Consider the following 21,180-nt stretch of genomic DNA (forward strand, 5'->3'; position numbering starts at 1 on the left):
GGCACGTTTGGTATGTGAACTTATTGAATGAAATGCGGTAAGCTCCACGAACTTTGGAGGGTCATTTTACACTTCAAGTTTTCATCCAGTAATGAAACGAATTGTAAAACAATATTCCATTTTTACAAAATGTACACATTGAATATATAATTATTCATAACAATAACATACGTTATTTGATGTTTTGAATCATTTTCAAAGGAATAGTGCGAGTAACATATATATCATGGAACGAAACGTGACCAGGAGCATTGAGATTCAGATCGGACCGAGGGACTAGTTCACCCCTCCCCATCCTTCCACCCCCCGCCCCATTTTCATTTCTTCATCATTTACCTTACTATATTGTGACAATGAGAAACGAAACTATTCTTCTTCAAATATTTTTTTCGCAGGCCTTCTTGATATTCTTCTTGGGCCCCATAATTGACTCTGGACCTCAGGTCAACCGCCTCCCCTTCCTCCAGTCTCCCCCACCCCACCCCACCCCACCCCACCTCCTCGTGAGGCCTGGATATACCCAGTTAACAGTGGAAGGCAATTGAAGTTATCTCTATACTTTCTGTTTCGTGTTTATCCAAAAGCTCTCACAGTTGACCGAGCACATGAAGGTTGACTGAAGGTCACCCTAATGTTATTCAACCATGTATATCTGTGTATATATATATATATATGTGTGTGTGTGTGTGATACCGCAGAGCTATTGACGGTAAATTCGATCGGAAATAAAGATATATAGGCACACTTATATATCGAGCGTATACATTTCGCGGCCCGACAGAGCGATGACGTATCGTGTATAGGCTGTTTATAACCCTCCTCTCCATGGACTGTCGCTTTCCCTCCCTAACAGTGAGTGGTCAAGGATTCAAGGGCATTCTATCCCGGTCAGTTTGTATTCTTCGTCGCATCGAGGAATCGATTCAGGAAGATAACAAAAATAAAAGCGTGAGAGAAGAGAGAAGAGCAAATAATTGTCATCTCTGCCACATCGTTTTCCCTTTCTCTTTATTTTGGGCTGCAGTGCATCGGTTTGGAAACCTTGACTGATGATGATCTTAAGATGGGGGAATGACCCTGTTTATTGTACTCTTGGTTTAATAAGCAATCCGTTTGCGGTGGCGATAACGACCGGAAGAACATATATAGTACTCGGATTAAGTCCAACTGACAACTATAAACGGTGGAAGATATATAGGTGAAACTAAAGAACAACATGAATTTGTAAACACTTTTTAACTATAGTGAACTTGTAATATGGGATATACCTAACACCTTGTAATAAGTATATACCTCACATCATTTGTTATATATCAGTTAAGAATATCAACGTGCGTGGTCAAATCTGATAATGATAAATAATAATGCAACCATAACGAATTTTTGTTTTCAGTGAATAACTTGATTCGGGAAACCTACAACCGACCAGTCGTTCATTTCACCATAGAGGCGGGAAAGAGTGTTCAGTGGGTGTGAGGGTGGGGGATGGGGATTCGAGAGGCAGGGGCACATGTGGCTTTGATTTAACTGGGTGGGGAGGGAAATCAAAACTGCTTTGATCATTCCGCAGCACAAATTCTAGTATCGTACTAATTGATTTGATTTAAAGCAAAACGGCACTTTTTAATTACAATTCTGTTAATCTGTCAACAAAACGTTTTTGTTTTTCTTTAATGTTGTCTTACATATAACGACAAAGACATGTGTACCTTAATCAGAAAATCGAAATAGGGTACTTTTAATGTTTTGTCACAAAACTGGCTCCCTTGCGAGCACGGAACCGCGCGGCCCTGTCGCCATCATGAGGTACATTTGCACGCCTTGTCGGGGCTCCACAAAACTCTCTTATAAGTTCAGACAGACAGACAGACAGACAGACAGACAGACAGACAGACAGACAGACAGAGAGAGTGTGTGTCTGTGTGTGTGCGTGTGAAGGAGAGGAGTTGGGAAGGGGGTAGGAAATCAGGATACCGTGATAATTGGTTTGCAAGAGCGAATGGAAAACACATCTCAGTGTGAATTAAGTCTTTGGTTGCTCAATTAGTTTGCATTTTACATGCAATCAGTACTCAGTTGCAATTATGCAATGCCGTTCTTTTGTTCTACATATTTGCTATTCTGTTGCATCTATATTCTTGTGTTTGGTTTGTCAGTACAGCGCTGTGATATAAATTTATTGTAAGAGCGCTTTATAGAAATGCCCGCTGATTATATTATTGTTTATATTAATAGCGAAACTTAGTAAAATGAATCGGAATTACTGTTGCTGCTGCTTCACAAAGAGGGCTATAAACTTGACAGAAAATATCAACACTGTTGTTAAAACTGCTTCGTGTCAACTTAATCCTCTTCAATAAAACGTAGCATGATATAGTCTTGTATACCATAAAAATGAAAGAAACATGAAAAGCGGCCCGGTGTGAAAAATGAAAAGCTTTCGTTTGCCAATTTTTTCTAATTGTTTTATTTCAGTTAAAGTGTAGGGAAGCAATTATGTTTCTCTTTCACCAAGATACACAGAAGACCTTTATACGTCCAAGTCCTATATGTACTTTCTCTGTAAATATTAAGTTAATGATATATCATCGCAGAACTGTGGACAGCAAAAATGTAATATACAGAAAACCTTTATATACGTCCAAGTCCAAAATTACCTTTTCTGTAAATATTAGTTTAATGATATCTCATCGCAGAACTGCCGACAGCAAAAATGTAATTCACAGCAGATCTGTAAACGCCAAAGTCCTATACACTTTCTTTGTAAAAAAAAAAATCATTTACTCAGAACTGACGACAGCGAAACATCAATTGCGTGACCATTTTAGCATATATAGACAATTGCTGAGACTCTTTAGTTGTGTTCAAGGTCAATGGACCACCTCGAGCCAATTAAGCAACGAACATTAATGAACATATTTTCATTTTCAAAAGTTTGTCACAAATTTTGTCAGAGTGGAATATAATCTCATACAAATTCCAGATCGAAAATGTTCAAACTTTTCCAAATTATCTCTATTATTGATATATTTTATTTGATAGACCAAGCTTAAGAAACAGATCAAATTGTGATGGGAATTAGCTACAATTTACTTTCCAAACTATCTTAAACAACAAGTCAATGCAATAAGATTGCTTTCAATGATGACTTTAAGCAAAACTCGTGATATGTAGTAGTCCAAGAAGAAGAAAAAAATTGGTTGGAGAGCTATAATACATGTTTCAATATATATCTATAGCTATGCGGTTAACATGCATGATGTTCAGCTTTAAACTATAACTAGCTTAATCTCTGGAATACACTTATAAGGCTTAATTGATTCCGTTCTTATTATTAATTCTTTTAATATGATAATATTAATACAATCCGAACATGTTCTGTCGATATGAACAACAGAGAAACCTTTGGACAATTAGATGGCATTCAACACCATTGATCCTTGACAAATGTATAACCTATAGGCCTATCATTGTTACACTGTTATAATGAGGCCAGGGACGTAGCTAAGGCCTGATGATTGTGGGGGGGGGGGGGGGGTGTAGTGGCTGAAATTCCAACTGGATAGGTTTTGGAGCCAGAAAATTCCGCCTGTCGCACTCAAATTTTCCAACTATCGTCAGTTTTACTAAGATTGGGGGGGGGGGGGGTGAGACACCCCCCACACACACCCTCTAGCGACGTCCCTGAATGAGGCCATATAATTCTTACCGCATGTACTCATATTGAGTTTAGTGTCTTGCATCTGAGGAACTGACTCTATGATTTCTGTGTTAGCAACTTTAATTAATGAAGCTGAGGTGTTCTAATTAATAGGTCCTTTTATACAAAAATCCAACCTATCATACGGATAGCATTAATTTATAATGGTCTACACCAGGGGTGGGCAACCTTTTTGAATGAATGGGCCAGATATAAGGGGTGAAAATGGACTGGGCCGCACCTAACCAACGACCTGCTGTTGATTTCAAACCTTTGATTCCGAGGACTTTCAAGCAATAGGTGTGTGTACTTAATCTGTATTCACAAATACAGTACAGTACAGTTGATAATTAATGTGGATAATAAGCCTACCTGACAGCATCATTAGTGCCGATAAATTCTAAGTAGCTAGCTCGTTTTTTTTGTGATGATGAACAATAGTATGATTTTTTTTTCTTTTCCTTGAGACATCTCACGGGCCGCAAAAAAAAAATCACAGGCGGACCGCATGTGGCCCGCGGGCCGTAGGTTGCCCACCCTGATCTACACTAACATTATTGTGCCTAACGTCACCCATTAAAAGGCTCTCATAGTCCCACGAAAAAAATAACAAGTAACTCGTTAAACGTCAAAAACAGAAATCATATCCAATACTAAGAGATGGAAATTGTACTAGACTGACTGCGTATCACATTGCAAAGCAAGCGGCGACCAGTTGTGGTAGTATTATGTGGTTAGCAGGTTAGGCGCGGTTACGAGGTTACCACGCATAGAACTGCTTTTGATAACAGGAGTGACAACTTGTGGTTGTCATGCTGCTATAATTGACAACTAGTAGTTTACGTTATACTGTCCGTCTCGGGAAAATATTTACAACATATCCCAGACGTTCCCATCGTTCCTCCCAGTTCAGTAAATGATCTTCTTCTAAACAGAACTGTTTTTATATTTTTTTATATTTTTGTTTAGCATAATAACCTGAGTGGTTTGTTCGAAAGGAGGTATAAAGTTTGCAAAAGATGGGGGTTTATATGTCAAACGTGAACCCTAATTCATACACTGCATGTGGTTACAACGTCAAGTGGATTTCCAGTTTAGAAGAGAAAAATAAAAAAGATTTCAGCTGGTTAGCATGTTTGTATCGTCAAGTGGGTATAAGATAGAACTCACTCATGTCCGTTATGTTGTAGAAACATGAAAATGTTCAAGTACACCATGACAACGAACAACATAAAGTACTAAATAGAAAAAATACTCTCCCACCCCTTCCGGACACACACATAAACACTTCTAGAATATATGATAAACTGTTATTTTACACTTAATTTTCTTCGTGGACGAGAGATGATAAAAAAATATCAACTTTAGGCAAAAATAATGATGATGATGATAATAATAATAATAATATTTTCGTTATAGGTACATTTCACTGTTGTTATATTTTTTAAAGCCAACTAACATTACCCAATAAACATAATGGTACTAACCAAAACTTCAGGTACATTGGCTATTGTATAGGGGTTACCAATTTATGTATCAAACAACATATTTTTTCATTTAAAGACATGTTAACTACATAATTAATATTATCAACATTTACTAATTTACTGATACTTATAGTACAATTATAATATTCATTTGATAATGTTATTTCTAACATTGACATACAGTGGAGTCCCTATACGATTCTAGTAATAGCAACCTTTTTGAGAAATGACGGTCTGCCGTGACTGGCAAAAGGATTTGTACCAATAAAGTCTTCGGCTTTGAGTACAGCGTTTTTGTATGTTGCCGTGATCTAACCGTAATAGTAATTATACTGACTTTGCGATCCGCGTTATAGTCTTTACCGACTTTGCAACCCTCACAAGCTTGCAAGGTCGGTAAAAGCGACTCCATAGTTTCCCCTATCGGGGACACCCAAATGAAAGACATGATATGTGTATACGTTGAGGTGTTTGTATGTAGGATCTGCCTTTGGTAGGAATACTTGATCATAACAGATGGTCAATGAACGTGGCTGCAGATAGAAATTGGTATTATTTCCCATGCAATGCGGTATAACATTATAATTTTCGTCATGGGACAAAAATATATATCTGGCTGTGAGCAAGATCCGGGCATTTGGTTCAAACTCACGTGGTCAATCCCGGTCTGTAGTGGTAGCGACGGCTATACATAATGGGATCAGTTTGAAGATGGTAACGCCATGCTTAATACCTGGCTCCGTTTTTCCTTCTCCGAGTGATTGCTTACCCCCTCCCCCCAGACCCCGACAAAGCCACGTAGGCCTATATAAGTCAATAGAAGTATATGGTCTAATTGCACAAGTGAGGTTAGGGCGTGGGGTGGGGGTTACAGTCCCAAATAGAAAGAAGGTGCTTTCCATCATTTAAATATGTTTGCTTTCTACACCATCCCCCTCTTCATCATCTTGTGTGTGTCTTCATTGGACAACGTTTAACCCTAACTAAACTGATATTCGTAATATATATTTTCACATTATCACCCATATTTGTATTTACCGAATAAAGACCACACATATTATTTTTTCCTCCTTTTAAGTTTATTGCCTTTTCTGTCCATCTTCTTTCCCGCCTTTGTATGAATTACGTTTATAAGTATATACTAACACTTCGTATAGACATCATATACCGCTATATACTATAATATACTATTTACAACTTGCAGTTCCTTTTTCTGTGTTCTTATTTCGTGTTACGTCACAACTTGTTTGTGCATGGTATACGGTATCATTCTATCGACGTCTGTGTGTGTCGTGTTTCTTCTTAGTGTCGTGACAAGAACTGGCGGCGGAGAGCTTTACAACTTTGGAAATGGAAACTCGAAACATTTTACAAAAAAAGCTCCGCCATAATGCGGGTATCTTTTAAATGGTACAAAATAGACAGCATGATCGTTTCCTTATTGCTATGACCTGTGTGCAGCGTGACTTCAATCTTCTTAGTTGACTTGCACTTTACTCTTAATGGAGAGTACATCGAACTAATCATTATTTTTTTCTTCTTTTTTTAACCTTAAAAAAAAAACCGAAGACCTTTCTTAGACCAAAGTTACATATGTAGTACAACGTCCGCTATAGGCATAATGATACGTAAATTTTTCCTGAAGAGAGGGGGTGGGGGGGGATGGGGAAATAAAAAAATAAATCCATCTTCTGATAGTGACGCAATGCTTAAAGAGTGATATACTTCCCATATATGTACCTGATGACTGTTCTATTTTTCTTATCTACAACTCAGTTCTATCCTCGACAATTTGAACTACGGGTACTTTCCAAGAATATTCGACTGATTTATCTGAAATTACGACTATTTTTGGATCGAAATTCCCCACTTCCTTATCGAAATTTACGCTTTTTGTATATGTATAGACTATCAAAATATCGACTTCTTCCTCAGTTATCTTCTCGACTGTTATCTTAACATTCACGGTTGATATTTTGTTGTGTCATCGATTTTTTCATGTCAACATATTTTAGACTCTCGACCGGAACGGAAAGAAAAAAGTGCTTGGTTGCTCGGTACTCCTTTTGCCAACTCATGGTTACAATACAAAGAATCGTGCTAAATGCCTGAATGCTGTGGAGAGCACCACTATAGTTGAAACGTCGCAAGTAGATATCACCTACCATCCCATACCGGGGAACCGGGTACCCGAGGGCCGTTACCCGTCGGGTATCCGGGTACCCGGAAAAATTGTTTACCCTCGTGTATCACGATTATCAAGAAATTACATATTGAATGCTATAATAAATGCATTATATTCTCTACTGACACTGTTTTCATGTTCAAATACGTAGGTGTAAGATGAGGTATCAAACCTTCCTCAATAACTTTTATTTGCTTTTGTTTCTTTCATTAACTTGTTAGTAAATTAATTATTTAATTATAATTAGCATTACTACTAACATCGCACTGCCGCCGCTGCTTATGCTCGCTTGTGCACGTCTATTGGATCAAACCATATAAATATCCAATGTAGCTCTTAAACAGTTGTTACTACTACTTCTATCTATTATGCAGGCCCAGGGGTGGCATTAGCCGCGAGATTGCGCGATACGCGCAATTTGATCGCATTTGGAAGAAAAAAACGATTAGTAAAAAGCCACTTGCGATTACTATTTTTTAGTTATCCCGTCTATAATCCGTAAACATCTTGTAAAATTCCTTGTCAGCCTTTCATTCTATGAAATAAACGAATGAATAAATAATAATTTCTTTCACATGGTAGCCTAACACCACACTAAGTCAATGAAAAATCTAGCTAAGCCTAACCATCTGTTTATTTGCTGAAGTTGTGACGCAGTTATAAGACATCGATGGAATTCTTTCGTTATTGCTGTTACGTTCGACCACATGGTTGCCTAACACCACACTAAGTCAATGGGGGTAATCTAGCCTAGCCATCTGTTTATTAACTGAAATTGTGACGCAGTTATAAGATATCTATGGAAAGCTTTCGTTATTGCTGTTATCTTCGACCACTTGGTAGCCTAACAACACACTAAGTCAATAGTAAATCTGCCTAACCATCGGTTTGCAATTTTTTTTCTTTAAAACAATCACACTTCGCGTAGGATTCGAGTATTAAATTAGGAACCGGGTAGTACCGCGTCGGGCGGGTACCTTCGTTATTGCTGTTATCTTTGACCACATTGTAGCCTAACACCACACTATGTCAATGGGAAATCTGCCTAACCGTTGGTTTGCCATTTTTTTAAAAAAAAATTTTTAAGTCACACTTTGCGTAGGATTCGGGTAATAAATTAGGAACCGGATAATGTCGCGTCGGGCGGGTACCCGGGTACCCGGATAACCCGTGCAAACACTAATATAAAGGCAAAAAGAGGGGAAAGAAGAAGAGAGACTAGAATACTTTGGCCGATGCGGAACAAGTATACCGGTACCTTGTTATAATATTAACTGTATACCATTTCCTCTTGGGATTTCCCCTAGTGTACAATTTAGAAATGACATGCCGATTCCAAAATCGGAAACTTAAGTCTTTTCCCTCGTGCTGAAATTTCGGAAACTTTTTGAGTCACGTCCGTTGTATTACTACATATGAACTCCATCAGTGCATGCAGACAAACAACTTACCTTTCCCACGTTTGATGAGCCTGCGCGAAAACGGTTTCTGAATGACAAACTTAGTAGACGCCAAACGGGTCTCAGTTCGCAGATTTTTGTCGAATTGGTTTTTTCCCCATTTTTAAAGAGAATAAATATAAATTACTCAAACTCTATATGGCGCCAGGTTTCCGATTCCGTGCGTATTTTTCACTCAAACACATGGAAAATAGGATTTCGGAGAATTCACAATACCGTGGTATGATACACATAACGTTAGTACATAGACCGGTGTATCTATCATATATATATATTATAGATACACGCATACCACATTAGTCATGAATTTTATTTTTATCTTCATTTATTTCAAAGCAAAGATACTCGTGCTATTTAAAAGTTTAAGTCATTTTTCACTTCAAACTTTTGTATATTTTAAAATGAATCCGGGTCATGCAATGTAAATTGCAAGAAGCTCCCTTTAAAGTTTTTATCGTTTCCATAACTTACATCAGTTCTTAAATCAGCATAATTTTGGAGGAAAACATTAATAAATTATAGTCAGTAAGTCAAAGTTACGTAACTGTACAGTATTATAAGGGAGCAGAGGGAGAGGGGGGCGGGTCTAAGTTTCCCCGACTGATTTAGGTATAACCTTTATGAAAAGGCCAAAATCGGATCCAGAATTGAAAATTAGTGTTTATCCTGAACATCCTGGATCAGTGGTCTATAATTCTTCCTCGGTTGATGGTTGGGGCCTGCCCAACCCACACCTTCCCCCTTCCCCACGCGCTTTGCGAACGCCACTTCTTCCCGGTTACATATTTTGTACGTTACCACAAACATTGATCTGTCATGAAGAGGAGCAGTCCCACCCCCCCCCCTCCCCACTGCATCCGCCCGACCAAAGAAGATATGTTAAACTCAGCAACTGTTGGAACGTTACCCTCATTCTCAAAAGCTTTTTTTTTCATTTTAGGGGGGCAAACCACAAAGTTGCCTCAACAGCTTAAGACAAATGATGTCTCAATTGAGTCCAATATTGTACGGTATACTGATCTGTTCTTAATACGGCGTAAAGTAAAATTTTGAAAAGTTGGCTATTTTAGTATAATATGGTTGCATCGCTGTATATTGTAATGGAATAAATATACATATTTCAGACTACAATGTCATGTACTTGCCACGTTGTTGTTTGGTGCAAGAACAAATATATTTAATTGAAAAAAAAAAAAAAAAAACAGTACTTGATAGAAACTGATATACCTTTACCAGTAAACGGTAATCAAACTCTTGTTATAAGCACTTGCATTTTTTATTTATTTTTTATTTATTTAAAATAATAGATTGTGTTACAAGTGGATGGAAAATCATGTTAGACCACGGATATTTGAAATACGAGTCTAGGTTATTCTTGGAATATTTCCGATAGGTTCAGAAAATAAAGTAATACCATCGCTAGAAGCTGGTATATGATTAGGTAAAAAGAACACAACACGTATACTATCACTTTCAAAACCCCAAATACATGAGGAAACTTAAATTTCCGAGCAAGTAACCTTTGGCAGTACTTTGATTTTCACTAATGTCGACACTCGAATTAGTGAAATGTCGAATTACAAATTCAAATTTTGAAAAAAAATACTGTTTGAATGTTAAACTTTTGGCAACTTGATAAATAATTCCACACTCGAAAACATTAAAGAAACATTTAAGTACATGCCGTTGATGGGTGTGTGGTTGTACTCTTACAAAATCTTCCTACCTTGATAATTAGCAGGACATCTTTTGGATAAAGCTGACTAACTCTTTAATTATATTCCCCCCCCCCCCCTCCACGGTTTTTTCCGAAATAGTTCGCTTACTGCTCTCAAACTTTCAATTTAAAGTGTAAGTTCAAATCGACCAATCAATTTCATGTGGGTATTTTCTGTCACGTCCGATTCGTGACTGACAACACGTTACAGTCATTGGCGGATTTGAGCTTGGATTTTCCGTAATCTGCACAATGGATTTAGCAGGCACGTAGCCAAGGGGGGGGGGGGGCGAAGGGGCGACCGCCCCCCCCCTTGAGCATATTTTTTTTGTATGTTTTCATGATATCGCTAGTAATTTCAACTTAGATGCAACTTACAAGGCCTGGGAAGTGCTATTTCCAGCGATCTGGGAGGCATTTTCAGCCAAAATGTTCTTGTACGCGTAGCGCCAACTCATGGAGGCGCTACGCTTAGATACTTTTCAATGCAGTATCTACGGCTCTGATAGTTTGCATACAGGTTCGCCCCTCCCTTGGCAAATTCCTGGCTACGCGCCTGGGATTTATTCATGTTTTCTTTGTCGATATTGTAAATGTTGTACAGGTAAGTTTCATTTTACATTTTAAAGGGTTTAACGTCTAACTGAAAAGCCAGTAATGTGTTGCTAAATTAAACAGATTTTCGACGCAATATGTAAGCTCCGTTTTTCCCCTTCCTATATAATGCACTAAACTGTGTACATTTGTATATATATATATATATATATATATATATATATATATATATATATATATATATATATATATAATATATATATATATTATAAATATATATATATATTTATATATCTATATATATATAAATATATATATATATATATATATATATATATATATATATATATATATATATCGTTCGAACACTGGTATAGTATATGGGACAGTCAAAAATCCAGATATTCCACTGCATGTATAGCGCAGTACTGAGGCAACCCGACGCGACCTTTATGCATGGAATGCATATGTTATAGAGATGTGGCGTATCGTGGTATAATTAGCCATTTTGTTGACGAAAATGTTCATCCTTTTTACTAATTTCTTTTGTAAGATTTGAGACGTTTTTCGTTCAAAACATGATATGTTTGGGAAAAGTTTGGAGAAGCGTATAAGGATCACAATTAACGGTATGCTGGCATCATTCGTACTTTGGGTGATACTTTAAACGCAACATGCTCCTTTTAGAGTTGACTAGTTTAGGAAGCCATGACGTCATCACCGGTTCATTGGAGGATTTGGCTACATGAGAGAGATTCCTGACGTCATCATCCGGAAGTACTTGATGCGGATTAATTTCATTTTCATTTTTCATTGCCGTAAAATTATAGAAAGTGGGGTGAAACATTTCTTCCTTAGATCAGATTTTATGAGGTTTTTCTTAAATATCTTCAATGTTAACACGATGATATTTATGTTGCTAAAACCTACACACTATGTTTTCTCTCTTTATATATGTCTCTCTCCGTTTTGTGTGTTTCCAAACACCGCTGAGTGGTACACATTCCCTCCCATTTCCTTGACTATATATATATACGTCAGAGAGCATAGGAACCAGGGTAAGTACATGGTCAAAGTCACCTACCCTGTTCGTTCCAGGCATTGATATAGCACTGAGATATGCAGTATATCAACCGACATGAAAGTCAATATAGGAATGGATACTTTGATAGATAAATTTAGACACGTTGTGCCCTGGTTTATGTAACCGTAGTAGTCCGCTTGACCCACTGAACTTAGTAGTAGAGAAGCTATACCGTGGATTGTATATATATATATATATATATATATATATATATATATATATATATATATATATATATACACCGTAATGAATTGGAAACTCAAGAACAGTGAAGAAACTTCCAGCCCGGTCCACCTGGATTCGAACCCGGGCCTCCCGCTCTGTACGCGGACACCCTGACCACTAGGCTATGGACGCTGATTGTATGTCAAGAGGTTCGAAACCGGTAAGGAAGGTCGTAATTCCACTGTGGGCGTTTGTGTGTATGTATGTGTGTATGTATGTATGCGTGTATGCGTGTTTGTGTGAGTGTGTACTGGTAAAGTCGACGTCATATGTAGGTTGTAGTGCTGCCCACGGGCGCGTATAGGCCTACAATCCGCGTGTAAATACCTGAACTGTTTGTGGAAGTTGTTCATCAATGTCATATGAAGTTAGAGATTATTGTTGGTTTTTGTGTTATTCATTGAAACTGAAAGTCTGTATCGAATTAGAACAAGTATTCTCCGTACAACTCGATTCAGGCCTATTATATAGTCAGTTTACGAAACACTCATCTTTCATAAGAGTTGCTTTTTCGTTCCCTTTCTGTTGTTTTTCTTTTCTATTTTCGTCTCCGATATCTGTTGGCGAATATAAACACAATCGCTGAAAAACAGGAACATATCTTAGGAAATAAAAACATATACCAGATGGAAAAAATAATATATGTGAACTATTTTTTCATCACTTAAAGCAGCATTTTGCGTCCTTTTCTATGATTTTTCTCAACCTCACTGATTCCACTTTGCCATAACGACATACATAACTAGCTAATCTATTTATATTTTACTTCAAATGGTGGCATAAAAGTCGAAAAATTTGCAACTTTCAACTTTGTTGTTCTCCAAGATATTTTCCGTTGGGAACGCAATAAACCTCGCCCATAATATGAATATTTAAACACTACGAACGTCATTGACAAATACGTAATATAACACCACGCTTGATTTGTGTACAGTCTATATGGCAGTTGTACCAGGGAGTTGCATAACAACTCCCTGGTTCATGTGGTTGTACCAACGCAAAGTCTTGAATCTATTTTTAGCAATGGCTCATAACTAAACCTGCATCTCTGATTGGTTGCATTCAAACTAGTGGGTTTGGCGGAATTGTATACGATTAATTTTAACTGTGGAATTTGTCGAGGACACTCTAGGCAAAATGCTGCTTTAAAGGATAAACTTACTAAAAAAAAGGTCGTTTCGCTTTCTGATATGCATCAGGTACTTTTACGCTATTCTTTTTGACAATGACAGATTATAAAGGTATACCTGCTTACATTTAGAGGTATACTGCCATACGGTAAATGTAGTCGTACTTTGGTGTCTCATGTACTCTATCCATGTTTTTCTATTGCAATAAAATAATTGTTGAAATCATATGAACTACAAAATAATGGAGTTCTTTATTTTTTCAACTTGTTGAAACTTTTACGCTATTCTTTTAGTTTTTCTAGTTTTATTTTTTCAACTTGTTGAAACTATTTTCTAATCTCCATGAACCACACAGGTAGCCTACGACTTGCTTGAATTGAATTGAATTGAATTGAATTGAACTGACATCATCGAGCTACATATGCTTGAATTTTTGAAGGTTTTTGAATTATTACAACATTGACTCTCTGAAATGGAGATGGGGTTAGCAAATGTTTAATCTAACTTATTCAATTTCTTATAATGAGTCATGCTATGATGGCCTTAATGTCATTGTCAATTATATATCATTCACAATGAATGATGGGAAGGAAATAAGCAAAGATTACAAAATGGCAACTCGAATATAATATTATGAAACTAGGAAATCTTCCAAACGGAAACAGCATGTTTCTTGTAATCAAAGTTAGAAGAATCCTCCACCACCAGAGAATCTGCATCACAAAAGCTAAAGACTAATATAGGCTTTATGAGGCTTTGCTTAGCCGTTGTTATATAATGTTGAAACAGATCAGGTGTTCATTGATAGGCCATTGTCTTTTTGTATTAGGTTGTATTTTGGTAATTAAACACTTACACAGAGAACATGTCGGTTTCAGTTTCGCACAGACATTAAATTACAAGGCAATAAAGTTATAGTAAACCAAAACTATAGCAAAGTGCGATGCTCTAGTTACTAGAGTTGATAGGACTACAAGTACTTAAACAAAGGGGGGTCAACGAGAAAGTTACATAAGAGAAAGTTACATATTCAGGAAGATTATACAAACACCATCTGTGCCGGGAATTGATCCAGTTTTTTACCGTCCTGCTTTCGTTCGGCTCAATCCATATCAAAGTAGTATATATATATATATATATATATATATATATATATATATATATATATATATATATATATATATATATATATATATATATATAAAGGCCTATATATAATGGCGAAGATAACGTAATTGGCAGAGCAGTCTTTGTGTCTGCTTCTTAATGCGGTTAGGTGAAGCCTGATCAAAGGGCGGGTGATCAGCGGCATACGTCCCTTGGGCTCGGAAACACTCGGAAGGGGACCCGAGGAAGGTCGGGGAAAATATGTTAAACAGTACGGTGTATTCTCTCTGTGGAGGGGTGGGGGTGGGGCGGTGGTCGGTCAGAATGTAACCATTTATATATCAGCCCCTATATACTTAGCCCTCTGGATAAACGCCTCTGGACTCGCGGAACTTTTAGCCTTATGTTATGTATGTATGTATGTAGGTATATGTGATCTTCCCGCAAGCAGGAACTCGCGAAAGAAGCCATGGAGGCTTATAGACTCGCAAGCTGACCGAAGCCAATCTCTCGGCACACATCCATTTAACGTCCAATAACGTCCATGTCGGGAAGTTGTTATTGAACAACACCCTTGCCAGACGACACACCTTGCTGTCGGCGGGGAATCGAACCGGGGATCTCATGACTGGGAGACGCCGGCGTTAACCACTAGGCTATACACTCCGCCTTATGATTGAAATGTTATGATTTGAAATCATAGGCTGAAAAAGGGAACGTGCCCGAAAAGTTTGTAATACAGGGTGACCCAACGCAACGGTGGGAAAGTGTTAGACACTGCATAGCAGTTCCACGATGTGACTTTTGGCTGCGAATGGCGGACAAACCGTAGTCGTGTGGTTTATTGACTCTTGCGTACATTTCCTTTGTACGAATCACGTAGGCTAACCTTTAGCGTCTGATACATACACACGTTCCCGAACATGTTTAATTCTCATGTGACATCAGCAGGGATACAGGCACGTTCGCTACTCATGGAGTCACACGGTGGTGTGCGTTCCATCATGGTTGAATCAGGCAATATCTATAGCTGAAACTTCCTGTAGATAAAAAATGTATACCACCCATGTATTCTGTATATTACATAATAACCCTCGAACAGCTGTATGATAAAGTAAATATTAATTCATGAAAACAATATATTTTAATACTACCTGTATACGGGATCATTAAGACTTTCATAGGTTCGTTATACTCAAGGGCGGCGGAAGCACTTTTGATCTGGGAGGCACCGACGTCGAAGGGCACTTTGCAGAAATTCGATTTGACTGATGCAGCCTGATATTTAGTACCCTTTATAACTTTTATTGTATTGTCTTATTTGCGTATACACATCACTCTATCAACGCCCCGCCCCCCCCCCCCAGTGGCGGAGCTAGGGGTATTGGTCAGGGCGAGAATGGTCTGTAAGGGCGCTTTTGACACTATCTAAGCGGAGCGCCACCACAGGTTGGCGCGGAGCGTACAGAAATTTTTTGAGTAAAGATACTCCCTAGATCACCGGAAATGACCCTTTCCGGGCCTTGCTAACTTTCAGATAAACGAAGAATAGATAGGTGTCATTTTGTCAGAAAATTACACCAACAAAATGTGACAAATATAAATAGGTATTTGAGAGCGCAATAAAATAGTCAATAATCACGAATAAGTAAAAAGTGGTAAAAAAGCTGAAAAGGGCGCCAGTAGTCCATCTGAGTCCGTCAGGGGGGGCATCCGCCCTCTGTATGTATGGACGCTCCGCCACTGCCCCCCCCCCCCTCAAGGAAAAAAATGCATACTATAGCACTGCAATATCCAATGTGCAAATTGGGAAACAAGGAACAAGTTTTCTTTCGAGACAAAATGAGGTGAAATCAATGTAAAATCCAAGTCCCTGCACACACGATCAATACATGCATGAAAGCAAATGAACTATGTCAAAATACAAAAGGATGGGGTAGGTTATGGGTTATTAAAACTATACTCGTTATTCATGGTAGGCTATAAATGGCTTCTGCTTATTACAATGTCACAATGTAATATAGCAATGCATTTTTGGAAATGTATTAGGATTTTTGGACAAATTGAATATGCATAATGGCACTCACCAGAATGTTAGAAGCCTTGTGGTAGTAAACATTTGAGTTTGACCCACAGAAATTCGTTAATACTTCTAAATTAGGATTAGGTCTCTTAATGAAATATCGCTGACCTAATAAGGTGATCAAGGGTACAATTTTTTTATGTAGAAAAAGGGCACATTTTTAACCTGAGGAAAAGTGGGGGGGGGGCACGTGCCCCCTGTGCCCCCCCCCGTTCCGCCGCCCTTGGTTATACTATAGTATTAATTGAACCAACGATATGCCGTAAACGATGCATGACATGTCATAGGCTACTTACTAAATATATAAGCCTACGTGCAAAATTAAATGTTTACTTTGGCATGTGAATAGCCGCTACACAATCGTCATAACGTTTAGATATTTATGACAGGCGAAACAGTTTTTAATGTAAATATTAAAATGTAAATAGCATAATAAAGTATCGGGCTGAATTTCGTTCTTGTTGTCGAGTGATTAAAAGAGCAGATACGGTAATATGGATTGCCGACTGGTATTTTAGATCAAAGCAGATGAGACGAGCATATAATATTCGCACATGACAAAGTAAGGTAGCCAATCTCCAAGCCACGGGCGCGTGCGTTGTACTATACCGTACATAAATCAGTAACATGTAGGCTAAGTTTAGTGAAAAATCTAAATAATTTGTGATGTTTCAACTTTGTTTCAAAAGTTGCAAACTATATATCATCATTTAGTTGCATCTAAACAAATTTACCAATCTTTCTCACCCTAGAAAGGGGTTGCCCCCATCACTCCTTATTATCCGAAGGGTAACAGGGTATTTAAGCTCACCCCTTCCACAATGTGGAAAAAAGAAAGAAGCATTTCAGAGCTAGACGAGAACTTGGTGGTGCTGGTGGTGTTGAAGGTGGTGGCGAAGACAGTGATAATGACGGCGATGACGATGACGATGACGGCGAAGATGCAGGTGTCACTGACGATTGAGAAGATAATAACGATGAAGGTGACGATAATCGTGCAGGTGAAGATGCAGGTTAGGATTAAGTTGAATGTGTCGGTGACCTTGATGGTAATTGTGACGGCAAAACGAGATGATAAAGATGGATGTGTCGGCTAATATGAAGCAGGTGATGATGACGTCGACAGTTCGGCCGGGGATGAAGATGAAGATGGCGTAGACGGTGAAGATGCAGGACACGATAACACTAGAGGTAAAGATTCAACGCCACCAAGCTGATTTGTAATCAACACATGGTTTATCGTTGATATTTGATCGGTAGAAAAAAATATTAAATCGAAAAAAAAGCATCAGCCATTCCTATACAAATGTAAACGGAAACAAAATGAGGGGTGGGTGGGGGGGGGGGCGGACACACACAAACGTAAGTAAGTAAGAAATATAAACAAAAGAACAGTGAATGACTATATTACATAAACCTTCAAAACAGAAAGAAGCACTGAGTTCATCATAAACTGAGCCTACACATTATGTAAAATACAGTACAATAAATTACGTTAATAAATGACGTTTTCCTCAGGATGTTATACTTCAATATATTTATATATATACATATATATGTATGATATTTTTATGATATATATGTATATGTATATATATATATATATATAGTTTATGCAAGAATTATACCTCAATATTATAACAAGTGCTTTGAGCTTATGAAACATCCCATATGGCAATGCTGTTGTAAAAATAAATGAAAGAAGATATACAAAATTGCTTTAACCACGACTTATTTTATTACACCTACCAAACAATACGGATTAACTAGAAAAAAAAGGAAGAATGTTCTTTTTTCATTATGTTACATCTGTTCAGTCTACAAGGTGTGGGTATTGATGGGTTGTTGTTGACGTGTAAGTATTTTATCAACATGCAGAAGATATTAACTTACTTTACTGCACCGTTTAATATATATATATATACAACAACAAAAAGGTCATATTCCGTGAGTTCATTCCTGCCATTTCCTTGACAAGGTTCCAAGTTTACACTATACGTATCATGTAAGTGTCTTTATATATTGCATCATTTGAAAATGGTTGCATTGTTCTTTCAAGCCCATTGTTCCAGTCTGATTAACTAATTTATCTATTCTTTTAATTATTATTTCCTCAGGATTCATAATAACCTTAACATTTACCGTATATGGAGGATTATCTTAATGTTGTGACTACGTTAAACGTTTTAAAAGGTTAGTGTAGCAGCTCCCTGGTCCAGGTGACTTTTTTTGGTTGAAGAGGGGGGTGAGGGGGTGAGGGATGAGGGGTGAGGGTTGAGGGTGGATGGGGGGGGCTGATGAAATAGGAACATATGTCAAGCATCTTGGTGAAATGTGCATTCAATTCCTATGTATCCTTTGTGAGATCACAACGAGGGAACTTGACATGCATTTTGTATTAAACGTGAACTTAAAGAAACTTGATGTGATGTCAAAGATGCACTCTGAAAAGTAATGTTGCTTTATGTTTTCCTTGAAATGTCTATCCAATTTTCTTCATCGAGATTGGGATACATTCACACGTGAATACACTGCAGTCATGTAGGTGTATGAATTGCTTCACACCCTCTTAAGCACTGCTAGAACTCTATCCAATCCACTGGGTCAAAACAATGAAGTGAAAAACTAAGGAAAAAAACAAAACATTTTGCTCACAATGGTCAACTATGAAATCACACTTGTTTGCTTCAAGTTCACTGTTATGATTAAAAAAAATCTGACAACTTCAACTATCAATATCTCGAAAAGCAATGTAGGATTTATATGCAAATTTCACCAAGAATGCTCTATATATGCCTATATGTTCTTCTTTCATTAGTCGAAAATAAATTTTGCTCTGGACTATATTATTTCATGGGTGATTCCATTATACATGTGATAAAGATTATTTTCTTCATTCTATCCATAGTTTATCACAAGCAACAGAAAAAAAAAATTGAAACCATATTTCATTTTGGCTTGGTGACAAAAATAATTCGTTACGAAGTAACAAAAAAAAAGAAAAAAAAAAGAGTTTTGTATCATGTTTTCAATTGATACCTTTGCTGCTTCGAATGCCGAATGATTTATTTAAGGTTATATATAGGTCTAGTCCGATGGTAATCATCATGATTTAGTTACACTTATTTCTGTAAACTAAAACTATATACTTCTGAAATAGAATCTATGATCATGATAATAAGTCGTTTTGTCAAATTTAATATTTATCCAGCCCACCCCACCCACTCTACTTTTTGGAAGTTCTTTAAAAGTAAGAAAGTAAACTGAGTAGGCAGTAGAATGTTTATTGAAGATTGAATATAAGAATCGATCTATTTGACATATAAAACGGTATTTTAGGAGAATTTGGAGCGAGGAAAGATTGAAAGCTGGATTGATGGAAATTTGCCTAGGACTTGTTCGTTGGGACCATGATATTAGTCGGGGAGCGTGGGGGGTAGTGGTGGGTGGGGGGGGGGGGTTAAGACCTTATGAGACTATAGGAAACCGACTGACGACACCGGCTCGCAAAAATGAAAAAAAAAACTTGTATGACAGTGGTGATGGGAAAAAATGCGGCACGCGGGCCCAATGCAGCCTTTGTAAATGTTTCTTCGGCCCACGAAGTTTTAAAAGCCTATTAATGATGCCAGTAAAAGATGATATTGCAAGAAAGAAGAAAAAACAGAAAACATGGGATATGCATACTGTTTGAAGCTGGTATGTATAGGCCTTGTAGTAATCAATCGATAGGATGTTTCAACGTAGCATATGGACAAAGTATGTATAGAAACATTTTATCCTGTATTTCACAATAAAATACAACGTTTCGATTTCACCGGGAGTTGCTGTATTCTTATACGTGCTGTAGACTATGGGATATGGGTACAGAATGTCACTCGTAGACCACAAGATTCATTTCATGACCTCCCTTGCTTGCAACAAGAGAGGAAATACTGGCACCCCTCTCTCTACCCCCATCATAGCTAAGTATACAGTCTACAGTTTTATGTTACCACGGTGTTCACAGGTACTCTTTAGAATACGTATATATATATATATATATATATATATATATATATATATATATATATATATATATATATATATATATATATATATATATATATATATATATATATATATATAATACGACATTAAAAGTTTAATGTCATTTCTTTATGACAAGGAAATGAATCCATGTTACATGCATTCAAAACTAACACAAACAGTTAACTAACTAAGTTGTTTGTAGAGAACCGTTTGACGTATAATTATAAAATCGAGGCCAAATGTTTTGATGTTTGACGTCACACTTGTTTTTGAAAAACTCTGTAGTTAAGGAGTGCTACTATTATTACTTTCTGTTTGTTTTATGAGTAAAGTAATTTTGTGTTGTGTAACGATTGTCGTGTGAACAAGGAAAAGAAACTCTTCTATATATACATACTTCTTATTTTTTCTAATG

The sequence above is a fragment of the Apostichopus japonicus genome, chromosome 9, assembly GCF_037975245.1.
Source record: "Apostichopus japonicus isolate 1M-3 chromosome 9, ASM3797524v1, whole genome shotgun sequence".
In the NCBI taxonomy this organism is placed as follows: Eukaryota; Metazoa; Echinodermata; class Holothuroidea; order Aspidochirotida; family Stichopodidae; genus Apostichopus; species Apostichopus japonicus.